The 8,377-nt window shown below is 41.8% G+C and overlaps 2 non-coding genes across 2 annotated transcripts; both read left to right on the top strand.

Moving 5' to 3' along the window:
- Positions 1-485: 485 nt before the first annotated feature.
- Positions 486-560, top strand: Trnas-cga (transfer RNA serine (anticodon CGA)). Its single transcript has one exon. It is a non-coding gene; the product is annotated as a tRNA-Ser (tRNA).
- A 225-nt stretch (positions 561-785) lies between these two features.
- Positions 786-860, top strand: Trnas-cga (transfer RNA serine (anticodon CGA)). The gene has a single exon. It is a non-coding gene; the product is annotated as a tRNA-Ser (tRNA).
- Positions 861-8,377: the final 7,517 nt, after the last annotated feature.

Here is an 8,377-nt window from a genome sequence, read left to right as displayed (position 1 = left end):
CACTCCTGAAAGAAAGGATATTGCGGAGACATGGCTTAGCCACAGCTTGGGGGATGTTTCCAGAATGAGATTTTCACTCTGCAGCGGAGTGTGCGCTGATATGAAACTTCCTGGCAGATTAAAACTGTGTGCCCGACCAGGACTCGAACTCGGGACCTTTGCCTTTCGCGGGCAAGTGCTCTACCAACTGAGCTACTGAAGCACGACTCACGCCCGGTCTCACAGGCAAAGGTCCCAAGTTCGAGTCTCGGTCGGGCACACAGTTTTAATCTGCCAGGAAGTTTCATATCAGTGCACACTCCGCTGCAGAGTGAAAATCTCATTCTGGAAACATCCCCCAGGCTGTGGCTAAGCCATGTCTCCGCAGTATCCTTTCTTTCAGGAGTGCTAGTTCTGCTAGGTTTGCAGAAGAGCTTCTGTAAAGTTTGGAAGGTAGGAGACGAGATACTGGCAGAAGTAAAGCTGTGAGACCGGGCGTGAGTTGTGCTTCGGTAGCTCAGTTGGTAGAGCACTTGCCCGCGAAAGGCAAAGGTCCCGAGTTCGAGTCTCGGTCGGGAACACAGTTTTAATCTGCCAGGAAGTTTCATATCAGCGCACACTCTGCTGCAGAGTGAAAATCTCATTCTGGAAACATCCCCCAGGCTGTGGCTAAGCCATGTCTCCGCAATATCCTTTCTTTCAGGAGTGCGAGTTCTGCTAGATTCGCAGAAGAGCTTCTGTAAAATTTGGAAGGTAGGAGACGAGATACTGGCAGAAGTAAAGCTGTGAGACCGGGCGTGAGTCGTGCTTCGGTAGCTCAGTTGGTAGAGCACTTGCCCGCGAAAGGCAAAGGTCCCGAGTTCGAGTCTCGGTCGGGAACACAGTTTTAATCTGCCAGGAAGTTTCATATCAGCGCACACTCCGCTGCAGAGTGAAAATCTCATTCTGGAAACATCCCCCAGGCTGTGGCTAAGCCATGTCTCCGCAATATCCTTTCTTTCAGGAGTGCTAGTTCTGCTAGATTCGCAGAAGAGCTTCTGTAAAGTTTGGAAGGTAGGAGACGAGATACTGGCAGAAGTAAAGCTGTGAGACCGGGCGTGAGTCGTGCTTCGGTAGCTCAGTTGGTAGAGCACTTGCCCGCGAAAGGCAAAGGTCCCGAGTTCGAGTCTCGGTCGGGCACACAGTTTTAATCTGCCAGGAAGTTTCAAGTTACTCTTTACTTGGTCTAGTGAATTATTATAGGAGGTTTGTGAAGGGATTTGTGGATATTATAAGACCGCTTACACAATTATTGAAGGAAGGGGTTAAGTTTGTGTTATTGAAGGAATGTCAGGGAGCATTTCATGAGTTAAAGAAAGTGTTCACATCCAGTCTAGTTTTGGTGTTTCCAGACTTTCAGAAAGAATTTATGCTGCCATGTGATGCATCAAACTACACCCTTGTCTGCATTTTGAGCCAAGAGATCAATGGTCAGGAACATCCTGTTACCTTTGCATCAAGACAACTGAACACCACAGAAAGAAATTACTCTACAATGTAGAGAGACAGATCAATGGTCAGGAAAATCCTGTTGCTTTTGCATCAAGACAAGACACCTGAACACCACAGAAAGAAATTACTCTACAATGCAGAGAGAAAGATGCTTAGTTTGGTATATGGAGTAACATACTTTCATTGTTATTTGTATGGAAGGAAGTTTAAAGTGATAACAGACCATGCAGCTTTAAAGTGATTACTAGGCTTGAAGGACACATCTCGTAGATTAACAAGATGGGCATTGAAACTCAACGACTTTGAGTACAGAGTAAACTACAAGTTGGGAAGGAAACACAGGAATGCAGATGGGCAAAGAGAAAGATTGCTGTAATACAAGCATTGGGTCATGATCTTGCGGAATGGCAAGCAGCATAGAACACTGACAATAAATGCAGGCAATATAAGAAACAGCAGCAATTTGGTATGTATGACAGATTATTGTGGAGAGAGACAAAATTAGGGCCATTAGTGGTGGTGTCAATCAAGTTAAAATTGGGAGCATTATATGAGATGCATGGTCACATTTTGTCAGGCCATGGTGGGTGCAGAGTGACAAATAGAAGGGTGGCCAAGAAGTACTGGTGGAAAGGAAGAAAGGATGAGGTATATTGATATATCAGGAACTGTGTTGATTGTGCACAGAGGGCCAATTTGAGTCAGAAGCAGATATGGTTATAAAGATTACCAGAAGCAACAGAACCTTCTAGTTTAATTAGGGTGGACATGTTAGGACCATTCAACTGAACACAGTGGGTAATAGTTTTGTGCTGACCATAATAGATTATTTTTCTCATTACATCAAGATGATGTCAGTGCCAGACCAACAGACAATCATAGTCACACATGCATTACTTAATAGTTGATATGAATATAATAGAGGGAAACATTCCACGTGGGAAAAATATATTTAAAAAGAAAGATGATGAGACTTACCAAACAAAAGCGCTGGCAGGTCGATAGACACACAAACAAACACAAACATACACACAAAATCTAGCTTTCGCAACCAACGGTTGCCTCGTCAGGAAAGAGGGAAGGAGAAGGAAAGACAAAAGGATATGGGTTTTGAGGGAGAGGGTAAGGAGTCATTCCAATCCCGGGAGCGGAAAGACTTACCTTAGGGGGAAAAAAGGACAGGTGTACACTCGCACACACACACATATCCATCCATACATACAAGCTTGTGTCTTGTATGTATGTGTGGATGGATATGTGTGTGTGTGCGAGTGTACACCTGTCCTTTTTTCCCCCTAAGGTAAGTCTTTCCGCTCCCGGGATTGGAATGACTCCTTACCCTCTCCCTTAAAACCCATATCCTTTTGTCTTTCCTTCTCCTTCCCTCTTTCCTGACGAGGCAACCGTTGGTTGCGAAAGCTAGATTTTGTGTGTATGTTTGTGTTTGTTTGTGTGTCTATCGACCTGCCAGCGCTTTTGTTTGGTAAGTCTCATCATCTTTCTTTTTAAATATATTTACTTAATAGTTGGATATTGAAGTTCAGAGTGCCACAGATGATGATAATGGAGCAGGGGACAAACCTCATGTGAGACCTGATGAAGGAATTTTGTCAGTAGCTGAGAATGAAAAAGTCAAATACTAGCCCACTACATCCACAAGGTAATGGAAGGGCAGAGAGTGCTCATAGAACAATTGGGAAAATGCTTAGTTACCATGTGGATTCAAATCATTCAGACTGGGATACATACTAGCACTAGATTATCACCATGCAGAGTAGTGTATGGCAAGGAGATGCCATCACCTTTCAAAGTGACCAACCAGAACAGTGGAAGAAGGAGAAATGCAGTCCATAATTTTGTAAGAAAAGTAAAGGTTTCGAACAGGGTGCAAAGAGCAGCTATGAAGGCTCTGGAGAAACAGAAAGATGCAGTGAGCAATGTGGGCACATTACCACAGTATAAGGTAGGAGCCAATGGGTGATGTTGTTGAGTTCATACGCGCTGATGGGAAAGACAAAGACGTTTTCAACACAGTACCAAGGGCTATATCAATCAGACAAAACTACATTACAGGTGAATGTGAAGCTGTAGTTGCCAACAAGGATAACGATTGTTCATGTGAGATATGTATGTGAGTCATTTGTAACAATTCAAGGGTTCACCACAGGCAATTCCATAAGAAGAGCTAGTAAAGGCAAGGAAAGATATTAAGAAGAAAAAGCGGAATGATGAGCAACAGGAGAGAGAAGTTTAGATACCTCATACTCATTATATATTAAGGTCAAGAAAGTAGTTACACTATGTGAATAATAGTATCTGGAAACCTGGCTAAAAATGACAAAAGTTCATGGCACCCTCCATCAGTAATGCTGGAATTCAATACGGTGTTGGCCCACCCTTAGCCTTGATGACAGCTTCCACTCTCACAGGCATATGTTCAATTAGGTGCTGGGAAGTTTCTTGGGGAATGGCAGCCCATTCTTCACCAAGTGCTGCACTGAGAAGAGGTATCGATGTCAGTCGGTGAGGCCTGGCACCAAGTCGGCATTCCAAAACATCTCAAAGGTTTTCTACAGGATTGAGTCTGGGCTCTATGCAGGCCAGTCCATTACAGGGATGTAATTGTCGTGCAACCACTCCGCCACAGACCGTGCATTATGAACAGGTGCTCGCTTGTGCTGAAAGATGCTCTTCAACAGTAGGGAGCAAGAAGGTGCCTAAAACATCAATGTAGGCCTGTGCTGTGATAGTGCCACACAAAACAACAAGGGCTGCAAGCCCTCTTCATGAAAAACCATAACACCTCCACCTCCAATTTTTACTATTGGCACTACACACACTGGCAGATGATGTTCACTGGGCATTCTCCATACCCACACCCTGCCATCAGATCACCACATTGCGTACCATGATTCGTCACTCCACACAATGTTTTTTCCACTGTTCAATCATCAAATCTTTATTCTCCTTACACCAAGCAAGGTGTTGTTTGGCATTACTGGCATGATATGGGGCTTATGAGCAGCTGCTCGGCCATCAAACCCAAGTTTCATCACCATCTGCCTAACTGACATAGTACCTGCAGTGTACTCTGATGGAGTTTGGAATTCCTGTGTGATGGTCTGGGTAGATGTCTGCTTATTACACATTATGGCCATCTTCAACTGTCAGCGATCTCTGTCAGTCAACAGATGAGGTCGGCCTGAACGCTTTTGTACTGTACATATCCCTTCATGTTTCCACTTCACTATCACATTGGAAACAGTGGACCTAGGGATGTTTAGGAGTGTGGAAATCTTGTGTACAGACGTATGACACAAGTGACACCAAATCACCTGACCATGTTCCACGGAAAACCCCATTCCGCTCTCACACAATATCTAATGACTACTGAGATTGCTGATATGGAGTATCTGGCAGCAGGTTGCAGCAGAATGCACCTAATATGAAAAACATATGTTTTTGGGGATGTCCGGATACTTTTGATCACATAGTGTATACAATACTTTTCCCTGGCATGACTAAAGTTACCTTATTACCTAATCGTAATATTAGCCACAGTATGACCTGAAGAAATTGATGTATTTATTATAGTTTCCATTCTCTTACAGTCACTTCCTTTTGCTATAAATTTATATTTTTTGCACATTTTTCTGTTATGACTTAAGTTATTTTATTACATGGTTTCAGTACTAGCTATAGTATAACATGACTGCATTGCTGTATTTATTAGATCTTCCACAAAGTATTATCAATGGCTTACATAATCACATGAACTAGATCTATACTGAACATCTCTCTGGCTTGGATTAAATTATTTTATTGATTAGTTGTAATATTAACCACATTATGGCCCAGAGAGAGTGCTTTACTTAATACAGCTTCCATTCTTTGTTAGTCCTTTCCATTTGCTATGACTTTACTTCTGTTGTACATTTTCCTGGCTTGTCTTGAGTTATTTTGTTACTGGATTTTAGTATCAGTCATAGGATGACATGAATAGACTGCTTTATTTATGAAATTAGCCATTCTGCTGTACTCCATTCCCTCCTTTTATGAAGTTATGATACCACATTGTTCACATGTTCTCTCCCCTCCCCCTCCCTTGTTCTCTAGTTTACATAATACCACCCCTCTTCTCCCCCGCCTCCTTCTACCTCTTACCAGTGTGGCCTTTCACAGTGACATTCTATACACAATGTATGAATTGAAGAATTATTGTATTTATCACAGTCTCCATTCTTTGCAGCCACCTCCCTTTGATTTGTCCACATAAACTGTACATTTTACTGATTTTACTTCAATTATTTCATTACCTGGCTTTAGTATCAACCATTGTTTGACGTGAATGGATTGCTGTATTTATTAATTTTTTTAATTATTACCTTTCTTTTGTGAAATCATAAAACTACATTGTTTAATTGGTGTAATACATTAGTACTCATGTAAGCATATTAGTTATAGCCTCATGTTCCTTTGTTTCCTCTTTCCTATTTAGTCTCTCTTTCTTAGTATCCCCCCCTCCCCCCACTCTTCCACATTGCTATTCCTCCTTTCTTCTACATCTTAGTTACATGTTATGTATTCCTACTCAGTTTTCTTATATGGCCTATTATGTCTCTGCTCCTTATTCCTCCACTTTTCCTCCTCCACCCTTCCCTTCCCTCACCATCTAATACTTTCTTATACCACCTCCACCATTCCTTGCCTCGTATCTGTATATTCATTTACATTACTCTATTCTGCAACATCTCCTTTCTGCCCCTCCCACCCTGTTTTTCCCTCTCCCTTTCCCCTTCATCCCCTATACCCCACCCCCAATATCCTCCTATCTCTTCTTTTACCCCACCCACTTACACTTATATCTTATTACTCTCCATTCCACCACCTCCTCCATACTAGCCCCCTTCCCCCACCCCCAGTTTTATTCCACTGCCCTCCCCCACCCCTCCCCCCACCCCTCATCTTGCTGATACTTCAAACATATTTTTTTTCCATTTTTAAGTACACACAATTGCTTTTCAGTATATTGTTACATTGTAGTATGCAATATTTTATAGCAAATATTGTTGGAATACAATGTTTTTAATGTACACATGCGTAGGCTCTTTCATAGGATGACTGTATTTGATCCAGAGATCCACCACTCCATAACACACACACACACACACACACACACACACACACACACACACACACACACACACACACACACACACATGCACGCATCACGCACAATAGAACACACACACACACACACACACATGCACGCATCACGCACAATAGAACAATCAATCTATACAGCCAGATAGTGGAACTTCATTTAAACATAATCAAATATTATACCAACTACCTATAATATTCATGTGCTGCTTCCCTGATATTCTTAACCAAATCTGGCTTGTGTGTCAGTTTTCACATCTCTCCTTGCCAAAGGAAACTATGGTACAATTATTCTAGTTTTGAAACTAAGGATGTTCATACAGGAAATGAGTAACTACAGGCCAGTTCATCTTATCAGATGGTTTGAGCACACAGTAAGCCAATGACCATGCTGATCCCTGCAGACGTCTCACTGCTGTCTTCACAGAGCTGTGTAACGCCTATGACATCTCCTGGTTTCACCATATCCTCATCATCTTTTATGAATGGAGCTTTCAAAGCTTCCTCCCAATCTTCATAAAAACTTTCTCTCTCAGTGATCCTTCAGAGTGCAAGCTGGTAATTTCTACAATGCTTCCTAGATACAAAATCCCACAAAGCTCTGTCTTGAGTGTGACCCTCTTCTTAATAACAATCAAAGGAGTCTCAGAGGTATGAGATCTATAGTCTCACCATCCTTTTATAATAACAACTTCTCCATCTTCTATCATTCTTTCAACATGAGGGTCACCAAACACCAACTGCTGTGTGCTATAAAGAAAGCAGCATAAACTTGGCAGTGTTTCATGGACAATATCCCATTCAAACTACTCTTCTTTTACACATATTTTGATAATATAATAATTACCTCCACCACACTAGGACAACAGCCTAGTACCAGTGGTGCTGAACACAATAAACCTTGAGATGTAGCAAGCTGAAAGCTAATCTATCTGTTATGTTTTCTGCTCCCAAGAATAACAAGAATTTTTTTTTTACTTATTCAATCTATATCTCATGCAGTTGTATATGTAACATGTAGAGTAACATGTTAAACTGTTATGTATGTAAAATTTCATTTAAATTTATAGTTCAATTGATTATATTTATATTCCTGATTACAATGATTCAATTGGTTGTAATAGAATGGTGCATAATTAAAAGTTATAGCTAATTTAAGTTATAATAATGTTATCTAATTAATAAATGAAAAAAATGGAACATCCATGATGGAACAATGACAATATTATGAAAAGGATAGATTGCTACTCGCCATATAATGGAGATGAATCATAAACAGGCACAACAAGAAGACTACCAAAGACATAAGCTTTTGGCCAGAAGGCCTTCTCCTGAAATAGACAACATACACACACACACACACACACACACACACACACACACACACACACACACACACACACATTCATGCGAATGCAGCTCACTTACATATGACCATTGTCTCTGCCTGCTGAGGCGAGACTGCGAGCAACTGTGCATGGTTGGAGATGCAATATGGGTGGTGGGGGTAAGGAGGAGGAGGAGAGACAATAAGGTAGGGGTGGTGGACAGTAAAGTGCTGCTTGTTGGAGTATACAGGAATGAGTTGGAGAGAGGGTGGGACAGCTAGGTGCAGTTGGGAGGTTACACAAAGGTGGAGGAGGGGGCCAAATGGAGGAGAGCAGAATGGAGAAGGAGAGAAGTAAAAAGACTGTGGGTGCAGTTGTGGAATAGAAGGCTGTTTAGTGCTGGACTGGGAATGGGG

The sequence above is a fragment of the Schistocerca cancellata genome, chromosome 6 (assembly GCF_023864275.1).
Source record: "Schistocerca cancellata isolate TAMUIC-IGC-003103 chromosome 6, iqSchCanc2.1, whole genome shotgun sequence".
NCBI lineage: Eukaryota > Metazoa > Arthropoda > Insecta > Orthoptera > Acrididae > Schistocerca > Schistocerca cancellata.
The sequence above is the reverse complement of the archived record's forward strand: the minus strand, read 5'-3'. Positions and strand labels throughout refer to the sequence as shown.